This window comes from Eptesicus fuscus, chromosome 6 (assembly GCF_027574615.1).
Source record: "Eptesicus fuscus isolate TK198812 chromosome 6, DD_ASM_mEF_20220401, whole genome shotgun sequence".
Taxonomy (NCBI): Eukaryota; Metazoa; Chordata; class Mammalia; order Chiroptera; family Vespertilionidae; genus Eptesicus; species Eptesicus fuscus.
In genome coordinates, this window is record NC_072478.1 from 60,772,110 (window position 1) to 60,791,015 (window position 18,906).

The window sequence follows — 18,906 nt, forward strand, 5'->3', positions numbered from 1 at the left end:
AATGAAGAATAAGTGTGGCCAGATTATAGAGTTCTTAAGACAATTAAGTTGAATAATGTACTCGAAAATACTTCATAAATTATAACCATCAAAATAAGTTGGCAATATCATATGTTTTCTGCCTTTGCAGTTTCGTTTTATTCTGTGATCTAAGTATTATTTTTATAGACTTTTATACTATTGTTGTGTAACACCTTATATTAAAAGCTATTCCCTATTTTACTCATGTATGAGACTGTAGACAGGATATGACATTTCATTCAGAAGTACTGAATGAAACACCACCACTGTTGTCTAGTTCTGGTTTTTCACTTTAGTAAGTTGCTTATTGAGAAGAATGATTTCACATGAAAAATGACTAGACTTTTATCAGTTATGCTTCCACAAAGAATATTTAAAAAGCAGTCCTTTAGAAGATGATGTGGGTTATTTATAACTTCCCATATTCCTTTCGCCGTAATGCCAACACAATATATGATATTTTATAACCCCTGTAATTTCCATTATCAGTCTGCAACTCTGCATTTCTTACTTTGTTGACTCGTATATTTGCAAATTATTTATTCATCCCAAGATATATCCATGCAATTGAAAGAAAAGAATAATGTCAAGGCTGAGCATGAGTAAAAGTGACTCCATAAAAGGCACATAAATCTCTTCTTTTTCTCCCCATGTCTTGAATTAGTACCAAAGTTTTAGAATAACTTTTGCAAATACCTAAAGATGATTTCTATGAGTGAAGAATCTACTTTCTTTTCTACCTTTCTAATTCCACTTCATCCTCAATTCCAAGGATGGTTTAGCTATGCTATAAATATTTCATCATTTTTTTGAGATTCCCCATGGAAGATGGAATTCTTCTCATTCAGATTTTTACTTGTTTTTGTAAACTTAGTATTTCACATGAATTTCTTTTGAGGAGAACATACTAGGATGTCTTTTTTCAAGAATATCGTTTCTCTAAACTTCCTTAGCTTTTATCTTGTTTGTTTCTTCCTAAAACAACTGGTTTCATTTGAATAGTTCAAATTACTATCCATGCCATTGAAGGTCACCATCCTCCAGCATATTTCCTTGAGAACTTTCCAGTTTCAAATATTGTGTTTATAAGCCTATAATTGACTTTCTAAAATTAATAATGCTATTATACTATTTAGTAACAGAGCATTCAAGGAACACTGGGATCAAGGATTGTTTCTGTGTATAAGATATTCTGTGGCAGTAAGAATCTGTCTGCACACTGACATTGAACTGACTCTGCAACACAAATGAATTAGTCTAACTTGCTGTTTATTATCTTCATAAAAGAGAGCTATATATTTGCTAGCAAAAGCACTAGCCCGTATTTGACTATTCTTAGCATTGAGATGACCTCCCTGCATGAAGCTAACATAATTTTCCAGTCACAGATGCTGTCTAAGTGTTAATATATGCATGCCTAAATCAAACCCATTTCCTAATTTGTTATGAACCACTGATATATAGGTGAGCAGAAGAGAATTTCTGGATACTAGCCATCTATAAATATTAATGGAGACAACGTACATCATGAACTTTTCAGTAGTGGGAATCACAAAAATAAAGGCCTGAAAGACAGTGGGTTTCACATGGAATATACAAGTATTACGTATTGTTGGGCAGACAAAGAAGAAGAACATTAGATTTAATCTAACAGTTATGAGGCAGCTCCCATGCACAAGACATTTGATAAGAAAATAAAGTGAATGTATGATAAAGAGATACTGCCTCTGCTCCTAAGAAAATTATGGGGAGATAAAGAGGTAATCAATCCATGAAACTTCACATTGTACCACAATGAAATCTACCATAAAGTTGCTAAACAAGTGAAACAAAAGCAGGGAATGGGGAAAATATATATTACTTACAGCAGGGATTTTCAACATTTTTCACTTTATGGCACACAAACTAATTACTAAAATTCTATAGCACACCAAAAAAACCCCTATTTTTGCTGATCTGACAAAAAATAGTAGGTATAATTCTAATTCATTCACACTGGAGGGCTATTGCTGTGTTGGCTGTTGTCATTTTTTGAAATTTGAGAAGCCAAGGGAAAAGAGGTCAGAGCCCCTGACTATAGTCAGATATTACATGTTTTAAAACTTCTCGCAACACATCGGTTTAAAATCGCTTACTTACAGAATCAGGAAAGTCTGGAGACTTGTGCACGGATGAGATTCCCACCAGCAGAGGTGGAAAAGATAGACTTTTTAAAGACAATAGTATGAAGACAGGAACAGAACTGACAACATACAGTGAGCATTTAGGAATGAAGAGAAATCATGAGTGCTTTAGAAAATGGTATGTAAATGACAGGAGTTTCTGATCAGATTATGAGGAAAAACTTTAATGATATTCGATGATAATGTATGAATTTGTATTCAAACATTTTTTAAAACAGGAAAGTTAATGGTCCGAATTATGCTACAAAAATCCCATTCTAAGGCCAAAGGTGGATTGAATGAAACACTGTGAAAAAGGAATGCATTCAAGACACAATTAGAATAATCTAAATGAGACATAATGAACCCTAGCCAGTTTGGCTCAGTGGATAGAGCATGGGCCTGCAGACTGAAGGGCCCAGGGTTCAATTCCAGTCAAGGGCATGTGCCTGGTTGTAGACTCAATCCTAAGTGTGGGCGTGCAGAAGATGGCCAATCAAGGATTCTCTCTCATCATTGATGTTTCTGTCTCTCTCTCCCTCTCTCTTCCTTTCTGAAATCAATAAAAATATTTTTTTAAAAAGAGACATAATGAAAACTTTAATAAGAAAAATAGCAGGTTGCACTGCAGTTACACATGTTAAACTTGACACATTATTTAATTACCTTTTTAGACACCATTGAAATGATAGTAAAGGAATTTTTTAAAAAGTCTAAATCAATAAGGTCAATGATATTGGGAGAGAAGACAATATATATTTTGACAGATACATGGCAGATGGAAGATGGCTTTACATCCAAAAGGATAATGAAGGAAGGATGGCATGAATCTGCAAGTGAATATAAAGAAAAGATTTATCTCCTCAACCATGCACAGAATTCAGTTCACAATGTTTCCAGTGTAAGGCAAGAATATTGGAATTTAATTTCTAAAACAATACCGAAATAGAAAGGTTTAGAATTTAGGAACATTAGGTTTGTGAGGGAGTAATGTTGAAGAGCAGGCCAATAACAAAATGGGTTAATTGGAGGGCCATCCATGCAGTATAAGTTAATGGGAATGGCTAGAAAAATTACAGACATTTAAAATTAGGTAAAATACTTAAATGACCAATTCAGGAAGTCTAATATCCAAGTAATTGAGATGTGCAGAAAGAGATACCAGAGCAAATAGAAGGAGGGAAGTTATCAAAGACACAACACAGGAAAATTTTCCATAATTGAAAAAAATGAGTGTTCATAGTAAAATAGCCCATGTTCAGACAAACATGAAATTACCAACATGAGGAGCACAACATTAACATTTTGAAGGATAAAGGGAAAAGGGATAAACAATAAATAAGTACTCTAAAATCTTCCCAAGAGATTAATAGTTGTATAGGACATAAATAAAAGAATAAGAAAAAATGTCATTGAACTTCTCAATAAGAGACTATATCAAGAGAACAGGGCTAGTGGGCTGTAGGACTAAGAGAAAGTTGTGTATGTGAGAAACCCGTGAAGGGTAGTTGAGTCAACCAACTGAGACCATACTAGAACAGCATGTTCTAAGCTAACCTAGAAAGATAACATCACTATATGAATAACCTTAGCCAAGGTCAACCAAGTTCCCTCAGCAGATGTCCCAGCCAACCTAGATCCTAAAGAAAAATTTTAATTTTCATATATACATACATACATACACACACACACACACACACACACACACACACACACAAAGAGGCTAAAATGGGTTAGTCTATGGGGAGTGCAACTGAGAGGCGCATTGAGTAAGCTTTCTTTCATTATAGACTTTTAGTAGTAATTGACTTATTTTAAAATCATGGGCATGCTTTACATTTTTGAAATGATAGACAGGGGTCTACATAGATAGTTTTATGCCAATAGCGTTTTACTGTTTAAGCTGTTGCTATTTTGTTTGATTTCAATGAGAAAGGAAAAGTAAAAGTCTACAAATATGCTTGGATTGGATTGGGGGGGGGTGTGAATATTAATTCTGTTTACTGGGCTGAAAACGTAAGGGTCTAGAATAATAAGTAGCTGACAGGAACCTGGCATCCTCAGGAAGAAGGACAGTTTTCTGTTAGGGCACACTGGAATTGATTTAGTTTGTTTTCTAAGGAGCAGAGCTTCCTGGACAGAGCACAGATCACTGTGGGTAGGGGAGTTTTTGGAGACAAAAGTTGACAGTAAGGATTGCTTTTTTGCCTTTGACTAAGAAACTAGGCATGAAATGTCCGGATCAACTTAACTGCCTTTCCAACCCTGAACCCATCTCTGTTTAAAGTATTTTTAGGTGTGAGAATTGAAAACCCTAGATTTTTCTGGGCCTGAAGTTCTGCAGAAATTTTACAAAGAAAGAGCCCACCATGAAAACGTGAATGTTAGCTCAGGCTAATGTCCATCTTGCCTACACTGAAATAGATGATGCTGAATTAATAAGCTGGTGTCTGCGCATGAATGCGAGGCTTACAGCTGCAATTCGAGGAAAATGCTTCTTTTAGATGGTGAAAATAGGTGCTTTCCCTTTATCTGAGGAGTATATGGGAAGAAAATGCATGACTGGAAATTCAAACATATCATTTAAAATAAAACGAAGTTAGGTTTAAAAATCTCATTTAACTACTGGATAAAACTCTTAAGTATAGTGTGATGTAAATGTGCCCAAGTAAATCACTATGCTTTGATGGAGCAGAGATTATAATTTAAAGTAAACTCATTTCTTAATCCCTTCACCTTTTTCAGGTTAAGCAAACAAAAACAAAAAACCTCTTTAGACACAGACAACAGTGTGGTGATTACCAGAGGGAAAAAGGGAGTGTGTGTGTGTGGGGGGACATAAGGGAGATAAATGATGATGGAAGGAGACTTGACTTGGGCTGGTGAACACACAATACAATATACAAATGATGTATTATAGAATTGTACATCTGAAACATATATAATTTTATTAATCAACATCACCCCAATAAATTCAGTAAAAATTAAAAATAAACCCATTTCTTCTTCTGTAGGAAACAGATATTACGCAAGAGATAAATGAGCTAACAACACAGTCCTTAAGTGAGAATAAAATGTCCAATGATTCTGTATTGAGAATATATTGACAATAACTTCAAGTGTATCAGCCCCTCCTAATCTCCTGCACCACCCCAGGCACATAAAGAAGGCTTCCATCTCAATAAGCATAGGGGCATACAAGTTCAAGACAAATCAGTTAATTTCCATTGTCCACATTCCACCCAGAGTCCTCACATAGACACTGCTGAATAAGAAGAGTGATTTATCTGCCCACGCCCACTCATTTTAAATCACACTGTGAGCACTCCATCCTGTATGCATGTGAGTATGCTTGTTTGTATTAAAAACCACTACTAATCTGTTTCATTTTTTATTAACCCATATTTGATAGTCCAATTTCTGTAATTCAAATTGATCTTCTGTAAATTCTTAAACTAGCCAATGCTCTTCAACAACTGGCACTTTGGCAATGTATCATCTAGTTACACAAAAAGCAATGAGTGACTGTACTACTTGTAACATATTAAGTGCTAGCCTGTGATTTCCTATGAGAGCAATGTGGGAAACCATGGATATTTGTTTTCCTAGTAAGACATTTGATGAGATCCTTATTCCTGCAAGTTACAGTGGATGCCACAGGCTGAAGTCAACTAATGTTTATTATTCCGTATTGTGAGAAAATAAAAGATGATCTTTGTTACTATATGTAATTCTATATATGTACATTAAAGGCAGAATTGAAAGTATTATTCTTCTTTTGCTGTAATAATGTTGAAAAATTATGACCATAAGAACTCAGGTTGAAGGTAAAAAACATCAGGTCTGAGTATATATGAAAGTGCAGAACCAATAATTTCTGTCAATGAGATTGGAAGAATTAAAAGGAAACAGGACTTATTTGGGCTAACAGTTATTCATGGATGTAGAATATGTACAGAGAGAAGGTAACCTATTATCTAATCGCATGACCTGAGCAGAGTTAAGAAGCCACAGATGATGCAGGACACATATCAAACCATCAAAACTCACATAAAAATTATATAAATTTTGTCCTAGCCTGCTTGGCTCAGTGGATAGGGCGTCAGCCTGCAGACTGAAGGGTCATAGGTTCATTTCCGGCCAAGGGCACATGCTGGGTTGTGGGCTTGATCCCCCCAGTAGGATCAATTCTCTCTCATCATTGACGTTTCTATCTCCCTCTCCTCCTCCTTCTCTGAAATCAATAAAGAAATATATTTTTAAAAATTATATAAATTTTAATATAAAACATAAAAGTGAAAATTTGTGATGCTTTATTTTTGCTTCTGAGATCAGAATAATACACCAATCTCAACCTGGCTTAAAATATACCTGAATTTAACATGAAGTTTCCATGAGTATGCTGGAAATTCTTGGTTTTGCCTCATTAAGTGTATGGCCATGAAGCATAAGTGAATCATTACATCATTGTGTAAAGGACCTCCTCAAGATCCTTGTGGTTTTGTACATTTATCATCCTGGATATAATCACAATCGTTGGATATTTCAAGCTCTGGATTTTCAAACTTTAAATGTATAAGAGCTGTCGATACGGTGTTGCTTAGTCACTCTCTATTTCTAGTGATCTATGAAAGAGGTGAGCAGGAGAACCCACAATAAGACATGGCTTACTAGTTTTACTTTTGGACTTGGCGGCCCTTCTTAATTATACTCATATTTTCTTTTCAAGGACTAATTACAATTACTTTAAACATTGGCATGGGTGGATGAAGGAACCACCATTGAGTGGTGTTGCCTGGCATATGTAGAACTTGTCATCAGTGAATATGGTACCATATATATATATATTCCTATTTTGAGAAAAAATAAAAAGTAAAAACTCATAGGATCTGATATGATAACGGGAGTGAAATAATGATGACAATAATGGGGGAAGTGGCAGAAATATCACACAAGGAATTTTCAAAAGCACTAATTTATACTCTGAAATACTAGTTCTTATCACACTATTTAAAAGTATCCAAATGTGCCCTTATCATTGAGAATGCCATCTGACATTTATATTAGGAATTCTTGACTCTCTCTGCTCTGTTCTACATATATTTAGATGAAGCGACTATGAGCTGTGTGAACTACAAAACATCCATGTTCACAAAGAGTTCAATCACAGAGGAGGAAAATTTGCCAATTCCTCTAAGCTTGAACAACTTAAGGTCAAAGGAAAAAGCTAAAGGAACTATGTTATGAGATTATTTTATTAAAAAGAAAATAAACTATCATTGTTTAGCCTTTAAAGCTTTGATGACACCCACTCTCCTTCACTTCCTTGCAATAATTTGGCTTTCTTTAGTTTTTATCTATTCTAGCTTTCCCACAGTTCAACACTGGCAATCCTTATGATTAAACCATGGTTAAAATGTGGAGGTTTTCATGATGTACATGATGTACCACTCTTCCTTTTAACCAAGATTTACTTGATATTTTCAATCATGGGGTATGGATAGATGGAGATTTTAAAATGTTGTATCGTTAGTTTCTTTTGTATCAAGGAGGTTGCATTCACCAACACATTTTCATAAGGTGAAAAAATAAGCAAGCCCACATAAGAGAGAGGAAAGTCTGCTAGGTCAGGCCATAAAAGAGCATTTTAATGATTCATCAGAAATTGGAAACTGGTCTTTCTCTGACAGTCTGAGGATCTACCATTCTCCAGCATTAATTAAGTTTCTGTACAGAAAAGATAAAACTGACAACACAAGAATCTGGAAAACTAGTTTAAAATTTGTTTTTAAACTTGCTTTTTTTTTTCCTATCTTGATCTCAAACTATATTTCTCCTGCCGTAGTTGACTTAATGCAAACTTAATGGACAGCATGGAGCACAATATGTCTTCACAATAACAGTGTTTACAGAACAAATTGCTCCATTTCTGCTACTGGAAATCAACCTTCAGAGGGATTCTGAGCATTAGGAAATGTACAAAGTGAAGGCACTTTTAAATATTCAGGGTACTTTTGCTATGTATTAAGTAATCTCATGATTTTTCTCATTTCTCCCTAATTCTTTTCTAGTCCACATATTTCTGAGTATCCCAATAGACCAATTAAAAATATATTGAGATATGTACAGATATGTTCATTTAGAAAAAATACAAGTGATAACTATTTAAATTATCAGATGCTTTTTGTATCCTTCAAATTGCCTTCATAATGAGTATAATCCTATATAATAAAAGCCTAATATGCAAATTGTCCCCTCGACCAGGAGTTCGACTGGAAATTCGACTGCTCGCTATGATGTGTGCTGATCACCAGGGGGTGGTGTGGAACATGGTGGGCATCAGTGACGAGGCACTGCTGGCCCCAATGCACTTCCGGGTGAGCCGGGCTGAGCCTCCAGGACTGCAGGGGCCAGTCAGGCTCCCTGTGAGTTTGTGCAGGAGCTGGTCTGCAAGGCAGGGAGAGAGCACCCTGCCCTCCTGGCTTCTGTGCAGTGCTGCTGGGCAGCCCAGAGGCCCACGCTGTGCCCTGGCCGGCGGTGTCCGGCTGCGCTCACCGCATCTCCGCATGGGGACTTGGGCACCATGACTCAGGTGGAGGGGCGTGCACGAGGGTCCGGGGGCCCAGGTGCTGCCCAGGGCCCAGAGGTCAGCTGGGACCTGCCCTTTCACACCAGATGCTCACACTTCGATTGCTGGCCAGGCCTAGGGACCGCACCCATGCACAAATTTTGTACACCAGGCCTCTAGTATCTAAATAACCTTTAAAATAATATCAGTATGGAGTGTTTTATATTAATAACACTTTAGAAACCATAAGCCAACAGAGTAAAAATGATCAATGCTATTATTATAATATTGTCTATCTAAGCTCTTTACCATACAGCAAGTATAATTAATAGATTTAAGGTAATGTAACAACAGTGTGGTTTCCTATGGTGCTAGGTTAAAATGGAATGTGAGGCTGTCTTTTTCTTTAATGACTGAATGCAAAGATTGATAAGTAATACCTGCTATGGGAGAGAAGTAATAGCACTTCTTCAGATTTGTCATTTCTGATTAAAGTTATGCTTATAGTGATTATTATATGGAAAATAAATGATATGTGATCTGTTTCTACTAAAAATATTTCTATATTGGCCACAATATTTTCATTGGTGCTTTTCTCTGTGCCTTCAAATATCTGTTGATTCAATTCAATAGAAAACTTCATTCACCTGTACCCATGGCTCTAGTCTGGTAATTTTTATTTGTTTGTTTGTTTGTTTGTTTTAAGGGAGAATTTCTGGTAGACATTTTGTTGACATGTTACTAGTACATTGAGTAACTATCACATTGAGTAACAATGACTCATGGGATGTGATCATAATGTGACTCACTTTTGTCACCCACTGTGTCTTTACATTGGCCTAGTGGGATTGTTTTTTCTTTTTTAAAATTTTATTTTTAATGTTAACAGTATTATCCTGGTAGTTTTTATTACCTGGAACAACACTACCTTCAAAAAAATGCAATGCCTCCATCTCAACCATTCTCTACAGCTCTCCATCAGTCATTTCTCGTTGGCTTCATGAAGAATCTACACCTGGATTGCCATGTTTTACCCCACTGATTGGCCCTCTGTGAAAGTCATGCTTAGGTCCTATGATCTCTCATTTGAAACAGACTATATTACAGAGTATACAGGCTATCTGGAAGGTCAGCTTCCTTCCCCAACATTCTGTCTCTTCCACCAATTTCAACGTTTTGTTTCTTTGTACCCATCCTTACATCTTGCTCTGCCAAACCAGAGAGAACAATCATCCATCTTATTCTCTACAGCCTGTTTTCTAACTGTACTTTCGATCCCATCTCCTCCTGCTTCTTCATGACCTGCTGCGTAAATTTCCTACTCATCCTTGTCTCCATTTCTACCATCATCTTGTTCTCAGCAAATAAACATTCTCAAATGGACTCCCTCTTAAAAACCATAGCCACAACCACAGAAATAGCTCCCTAGACTTTAAATGTTACTCTAGTTAGAGGCCTGTCTCCCACCCTCCTTTCTCAGGCAAACTTTTCCAAAGTGGAGTTTGTATTCTCTGATTCGCAAAAGAGTCAGTCCATCATGATGTGGACAATAATGAGCCTGGAAGTCAGTGTGGGCTGGAATCCTGTGCAACCAATTCCTTGTCATATAATACTGTTTTGGGCAAGTTATATAAACTGTCTTTGAAAGTTTCTATAGCTATAAAAGGAGATAACGCATGCTTAATTAGGATTGTGAGAACTAAATTATTTAAATTATGTAAGGATTTCAGTATACACAAAAGATGGCTTTTATATTGAGTTTATTCTTCTTTATTTTTTCCAAATCTTTTGTCCATTCCTAGTAGTGCCTTCAGTCAGACTTCCAACATTTCCCACCTCAATTATTCAACAACTTCCTACTTTCTATTATTGCCTACAATCAACTGGTTCTAACCTGTTTCTTCAATCAACTACCAACATGTTTATTATTCTCAAAATAAATCTTCCTTGTTACCAACCTGGTGAGCATTTTGAAAGGATTCTCATTACCAAGCAGGATCTTTGGGCAATTTTTATAAAACACTGCATTACAGGTTGGATTCCTATCTATTCTGCATAAGGCCCATTATTATTGGCCACATGATGTTGCACCATACTGAACTTCTACTGAAGTTTCCAAACATGGAACTTTCTCTTGTTGTATTGCCTTTATAGATGACTCTCCAGCTAGTGATGGGTGAAAATCAGGTTTCCCCTCTACTAGTAATCCTAATGGTATTATACACACTTAGATATTGGGTAAATATTCTGGAAATGCAACATCTTTATGTTACTTTTGTCCCAGATAGTTTTACAAGGTGACTTGTGTATTTTGGAGAATTCTGGTGATGTAAATCAAATATAGAGACACAGTTCCCAAACAGTCACTGTAAATGGGTACAAATCAGGAATGAAATCATTACTAAATTTTATATTCTTAATCAAAACATTTTCACAAAACCATCATCTCTTTCACCAAAGCTGACACTGTAATTCTCTCACAATTCTGATTTTCTCATGAGATTTTGAGTACTTGCCGCTTACAGTTAATAATCTGGGTGTGTGTTAGGAGGTTCTTTCTAGAGTTTCCCCCTATTCTCTTTCTCCTGTAGAGGCTAAGGAAGGGTGGAGGCTTGTGAAAAAAACAAAACAAAACAAAACAAAAAAAAAAAACAACTAATGGAGAATTGAATGCTACTAAATACTAGTAGTTTCTATGTATTGAGTAAAGATTGGGTCAATTTTCAGTTCCCTGAATGTAAATCTCTCCTTCAATTAAAAAAAAAAAATCAGCTACAAGAAATGTATGCAGTCCCAATAAATAGTGCAAGTTTACATGATAGGACCTGAAATCCTGTCATTTATCAAATGGGTGGGGGGGGGGGCACAAAACCTATAGCTTTTTTTCTTTGAAAAATGCTTTGGCTTCAATTACTTAACTAAGCCACATTTAAGTTGGATATATAAAGTTGTGAATGTAGTTTTCATAAATCATCCTTAGGAAGCAATCTTTTTACCTCACTCTCACAGCCCTTGCCTAAGGGAATAAAAACATAGCTACTAGTCATTCTCGCCCTTGTCCATTTTAAGTACCAGGTATGGTCATTACCTTACCAGTCTTTCTGTCATTTACAGGCGTCTTGGCCTCCATTTCATTAAGCTGTCAGTGTCAGGCTAAAAGGAACTGTTCCTTATCTGAGCTGATACATAGCAGGGGAGCTCATTCCCTGGTGTCTGCATCATTCAGTGAGAAAGCAAGATTGGGAAACAGATTTATAACAATACATGGATGCACTTAATTAGAAAAGACAGTTTCAGAGCAATGGCATGCTTTTTTCCCCTCTGATGCACACTCCACCGATATGTCAAATACACTGTATTAAAGCTTCACAAGTTTGAAAGCTTTCCAACTTCTTTGTTATTTTTTGTTGCTGTCATTCTTTTCATTTTCCCTTTTTTGTTTGTTTGTTTGTTTCTATTTTCTCTGAATAAGGAATGTCCTTTCTAGATTGCTGTGTTAGGAAGAAGATTATGAATGACTAGAGGCCTGGTGCACGGATTCGTACACCGGTAGGGTCCCTGGGCCTGGCCTGCAGGGATAGGGCTGAAACCGTCTCTCCAACATCCCCCAAGGGGTCCCGGATTGCGAGAGGGCAGGTCTCGGGTGACACACCCCAGAATTGGGCTCCCTCCTCTCTGGTTCCGGGTGCATCACCCGAGAACCACAGCTGCCAAGTCACTGCAGCTCGGCAGCTCCTGTGTTGAGTGTCTGCTCCCTGGTGGTCATTGCTTGTCATAGCTACCGGTCGGATGGTCAAACTGTTGGATGGTCGCTTAGGCATATATATATATATAATTTCTCCTCTTACATTCCACCCCTAATTATTAAAAGAGAAACACAAAGGAAAACCTTACACAAGGGCATGTCTCTCCATCACAACAGAACAGCCCACATCTACCAATAAAGAGTGAACCTGCAAGAAGGTAAATGCTTTGAAAATCATTCTAAAAGTGAACTGACTTACTTGGAGGAAATGAAAATAAGTTAAGTAGCTTTATGCTTTTTAAAAAAAATATTTTTATTGATTTCAGAGAGGAAGGGAGATGAAGAGAGAGATAGAAGCATCAATGAGGAGAATCATTGATTGGTTGCCTCCTGCACACCCCACGGGGAGGGGGGAAAACAAGCCTTCAGCCTGGGCATGTGCCCCAACCTGATCCTGTGACCTCCTGGTTCATAGGTTGAAGCTCCACCACTGAGCCACTCCCACTGGGCAGTAGCTTTATGCTTTTAGTCTTTATAGGTATCATAATTAACGAATGTGATCCATGATACACTGTAACTATTATTACCTGAGTCCACAAGTTCTGTCCAAGTATTAGGGTTAATCAATCCTTAGACAGAATGAGACAATTAATGGTCTATTTCCAGATTTCATTCAGCAGATATATTTTCCTAACTAAAATCAAACTAGGTAATATATTTCTGTTTGGTGTCTAGGAATTTTCTTGAGTCCACCATTCCTTTTAATATATGGACCTTTTAAATAATATTCCAGAAAGAGTGCATGTAGCCGGTTCGCCATTTCCACCATGAAGCACTATTCAATGGAAAGGAGGCGCAGAATGAAAGCACTGAGTCAGCTGTTGGGCTGATAATGGCCTTCCTGGGTTATCCATTGTAGACCCAATTCGTGTTGAAATACTGAAACAACTGTCATGAAGTTCACCACGCCTGCCTCCCCATAACTTCTCTGTACAACAAGCACATTCATTCTGAAACACCTATTTGGTGTCCATCATGGTCTAGGAATGTGGGAGGTGCTCAAAGCACACCGGTGAGCAGCCCCAAGCTTCCCCCACCTTTAGGAACCTTACAGTTTAATTTGGGATGCAAAAAAATGTAGGTTATTACAAAATGAAGTGGAAATTATGTGATTGGTAATATAATAATGATATCTACAGATGGATATGAGAATATATATATGTAAATAATACCTCATTTTGTGCTAAAATTTCTGGAAAGCTTTCCTGGAAAAAAAAGAGCTTTGTAGCTTTGTATGATTAGATTGCTAAGTGATAAATACAGAAAAGGGAAGTGAAGCAGTAAAACACACAAAAAGAACCAAAAACATGGCTGAAACGTAAATGTCACATGACTGTATGTTACTGTGCTAAGCACACTGCAGTGTTTCCATATTTATTCATCACAACAGTCCCGTACAGTAAGAATTCTTAAATCCTGTTTCAGGCAAGAACACTAAGACTCAGAGGCAGAGTATCTGTGGTCACACAGCTAAAAAGCAAAATATTCAGCTGATAAATACATCTCTCCCTCATTTGATTGTAATTTCCAGGGACAATGGAAACACTGAATACAGTATGCACTCAATTTTTGATTGCTAAATTAATAAATACACGAATTATTATAATGCCATTCACTTATGGCTAGAGTATGCTTTTATTTTTCTAGGCAGAGAAAACAGTTTGTACAAATGCCCGCAGGCAAGGTAAAACAAGATTGATGCTTTTAGAGATCTGAAAGTGCTTTAGCTCAACCAAAACTTTTATTTCTTATTTAAATGTTCCCAAATGTAATACAACACATTTTTTGCTCTTAAATTTTATCTACATTGCATGGTAAGACAGAAGCCTGTTACATATTATTAGGTGTCTCCCTGCAAATGTGATTTAAAAAGAAAAGGTTCGATTTGAGTTTCAGGGGAGACATTTACTAGATGTGTGATCATCGAGAAATAAAAATATGAAAGTGTTCCCATGTGTAAAATGCCATAAAATGATATCTCTCCTCCAGCTTATTGTAAGGTTTAAATTGAACTGCCTAGGTATAGTCTGCATCACAGGAGCTGCCAATACTGAGCACTCAATAAATGTTAGTAACCATTCCTTTGCCCAGTTTTTGAATTGAAGTTATTACTTTCCATGAGTTGCTACTATTTTGTTATATCAATCGGTAAATAAGGTGTTACTAACCTATATAATCATTAATATAAAGTCTAAATTTTTGGTGGTAGAAAAATTACATCATGTAGAGTTTTTTTCTATAGTGTGTAAAAGTTAATTTTGATATTAATTTCTCATCATGTGATTTATTAGAAGGGAAGCTCCAAATTTTAGCTTATATTTCTTTTGAAAACAAAGACCACAAATAATAAACTATGCAGCCTCGTAAACCATTTACTTAACCACCACACGTCATGCCTAATTGGTATAGGGCACTGTCCAAGGTGTCCCACAGCACAAAACTCAAGTGAACCTATGAGCTACTAGGAGTTGTATGGTAACTAGTATCATGTTAAAGACAAATGATAAACAGAGGGCGGGAAAGATATTTCTAATTTACAATCTCATTATTGAAATACAGATTCATTGTGGTTGTTTTGAGAATAAGGAATTAAATATGACTGAGGTTTTACCCCTGAGAGTAGGAAGGGTTCATTAGGGGAGAGAGGGAACTGAGAAGATAAAAGGTTTCGGGGATAATGATGAGCTTAGTTCTGCACATATGGGACTATCCACATGAGATGGATATTATATAAAATTACACACATTTGTGATGTTAATTATATTAAAAGCCCATGTGGAGTTTGCTCTAGACATAAGAATCTCAATGCTGCTTGAAAAATGTTCATTGCAAATGGGATTTCCATGAGGAAAAATAGATGATTAATTGATAGGAAGGTAGGTAGGTACATAGATAAATGAATAGATGATAGATAGATTTTTTAAAAGCCAAAGGTAGAATAAAAACTGGAGGAATATTTGGACTTTGAACAAAGGAGCCTAAAGAGAAACCAGCAATGGGGGGGAAAAAGAAAAAGTGATAAAGCAAAAATAAAAGAAAGAAAGAATGGATGAAAGAAGAGGAGACAAAAAAAAGATAAAAAAAGAAAAGATTGCTAGAATTAATTAAAGACTGTAGAGAATTCTAAGAAGTTAAAAACTAAAAAGTGACCATTGGATTTGGCAAATATACTTTTGTTCATTATATAATAGTACTCAATTTTTACTGCTTACCTCATACTGTTTAAATTATTAAACATATCAATATGAGCAGCATTCAGAGATGTTTGCAAACAGCAAAGAGTGAATAATCCTCTTTATTAGGTACTTTTTCATGTTTACTATACAGAGAGGCATCATTAGAGCAGATCTACTTACTTTCATTGATCTAACTTTTGGGAACTTTAGGGAAAACTTCAGGGAAAAGGATATTTTACATATATAAATTAATAAGTTTGCTTGGTAGTGTGAATCCACTGATATTTTTCTATTAATTTATTGTGGATTGAATCCTATTTTTATTAGAATTTTTCAATTTAATATCTTAAGATATGGTAGAATAAAAGAGTAGTAATATAGGTTAGTGTTAGGAGAAACAGTTAAAATTGCAATGTTAATCATCATTAAAGCAATATCTACTTGCATCTTTAATACATCTCATAATTAAATTATATCTCATATACAGGGTAATAATTTTTCTATTATTGTTTTAAAGAATCAAACTTTATGTAACTTTGGTCAACAATTACAAATTATCTCATTCTACGTTATTGCTTTGGTTACTTAGCAAGATTTTTCTTCCCATGAAACTATGTTTTTCAGATCTTTCAAAAATTTTCTCGAACATGCTTTCTTTCAGGAAGTTACAGCTTTTAATTTGTTTTCTGTATTATTAATGCTTGATAAGCAGTTTAGGGGAATTTTTTACCTAAGTATTTTTCAAAATTATGATTTATTTTAACCACAATCCTTTTGTTTATATGGCAACTTTCACTGTTAGAAATTATGGTATTTTCCACTGTGGAGAGGCAAACAGCAAGTAAAGAAATATATAGATAAAATAATTAGAAAGTATAGGTAAGTGCTATACAGGAACTAACTAAGGCGTAGAAGAGACTGGCTTTAGATGATATGTAACCAGCAGAGTCCTCCCAGGTGAGGTGCTACCACTGTTGGAGAGAGCAATCAGTCAGAGATTGAGGAAAGAATGTTCAAGGGGTAGAAAAACACACAAGGAAGCCTTGGGGCTGGAATCTCTTCACCTGTGAAAGAGGGACCCTGATAATCTTTACACATATTTTTTGAGAATTAAATAACAAAACATATGCAGGACTAAATACAGTTCTAGTAACACAGAAAACATTAAATAAAGACTAGAACACTCTCCTAATTAGCAGACTTATTCAGATGGGAAGTGAGTACCGTATTGGTGCAGTGAGCACTGGTGTGATTTTAGACAGTGCCCTAGTTATGAAAGCCACACCATCTGTATACTACAGGCTTTTAATTTCAGGCAAATTGCTTAATAAGAGCATAGACTCTCAGATTCCTATTCTGAAAAATGGGATCAGTCCTGGGAGGTCAGCCTCCCAGGCAGGGAAGACAAGGCAGAGACAATCTGGAGGCGTAAAAGAAAATAATCAGCACAAGGTCATTGTCTCAGCTTTACAGAGAGGAGACTGTGGGAAGAGATTTTACATAATTACTAACTAGTAGAAGTAGTCTGAATCCAAAGTCCATGACAGATTATGTCACTGCCTGGCCTCACCTGTGTATTTGATTAAATTCTCCTTGCCATGAAATCTAATGCTAAAAGCCATGTAGATGACTCTGCATCCATTTTAGGAAACTTAGAAAGTTTATCAGGCTTTAAGATAGAGGTTCACAACCTAGGATAGCCGCATTGAGGGGTTTCCCAGGGGGCACTGGGTAATAGGTACAGACCTATCTGGTTGTCACAATGAGCTGAGGAGGAAAAGAGTTATAGAAATTGGCATCCAGTGAGTAGAAGCCAAGGACACTGCAAAACATCCTATAATATGCAGGACAGCCTCCTACAACAAAGAATTATCCTGCTCAATACGTCACTGGTGTTGAGAAACCCAGGGTTACAATAATAAAGAGGTACATAGTCTATTAATGATGGAGGAGGTGGTCTATGAAACAACAACAAAAATATAATATCCTGAAAGGGGTGAGATAAAAAGATATGCAGAAAGTAGTTCCTAGAACACAATAGATACGTTTTGTACTTTCTCTGGAAGCTGTAATCTATAAGAATGGCATGAGGGATGGCCTCTATAAATAACTGCTTTTTTATGTAACTCACGCTTGGAAATATGATATTGCTTTTCAGAAGTTGCAATATGGAGGAAGGAAGGAAGTTTTAAAAACTAGAAATTTTGCAAACTCACAGTTCTTCTGTATATCTTTTGAAGTTGGTGATGACAAGTAGATGAAAGATCAATGAGCTCTCTTTCAGGGATGAGGGATGAAATTTCAGAATGTCTACACTAAATCTTATTGACATTTATGTTTCTGATTAGGAATTAGAAAAATTTAATAATTCACAATCTTGTTTTCATCATGCAGTGGCTTTTTTGTCAGTTATTTTGGTCACCCCCAAACTTGAAAGTTCTTTTGTGCCCTTACATTTTGGCAGAGCATCTGTTGGTGGAAATCATCTGTTTCAAACACTGTCATCCAGTACGATGACAATGGGATGGGCAGAGAGTTAGTTGACTCCACTAAAACTGTGAGTCATAATAGTCTATTTAGGTGTCTGACAGGAAGCAGAAAGAGCCTCAGTTAAAATGGACATCTAGATGCCTGGATCATGCCCCTACCTTTTATGACACAGTTGGAGAAGAGTAGAGAATTCATTATCTTCCTTTTGAAAGGAGTAACACTCCTTGGGCCCATTACAGAGCATTGACTCTTTGGTCTCAGTTTTGCTGCTGGTAATGGAGAATAAGGTCTTACTTAAAATTCAAAGATAAGAAAATTGGCTAGCAGCAGGAGAATAGAAGATTAGCAGAAGGCAGACAATTGAATTCTGAGAAAGAAGACTGGGTCAGCAAGTGCTGTGGAAGTCCTGTGTAGCCACTTTCTGGAGTCTTAGAATCACACAACCAGACTTAGGGATAAGTACAACAAGGCTATGTGCGCGGTTTTTTGGTTTGTTTTTGTTGTTGTTAATCCTCACCGAGGATATTTTTTCTACTGATTTTTCGAGAGTGAGCGGGAGGGGGAGAAACAGAGGGAGAGAAACATTGATGTGAGAGAGACACATCAACTGGTTGCCTCCCACACACACCCCAACCAGGGCCAAGAATCGAGCCTGGATGCCCTTGATCAGAATTGAACCCAAGA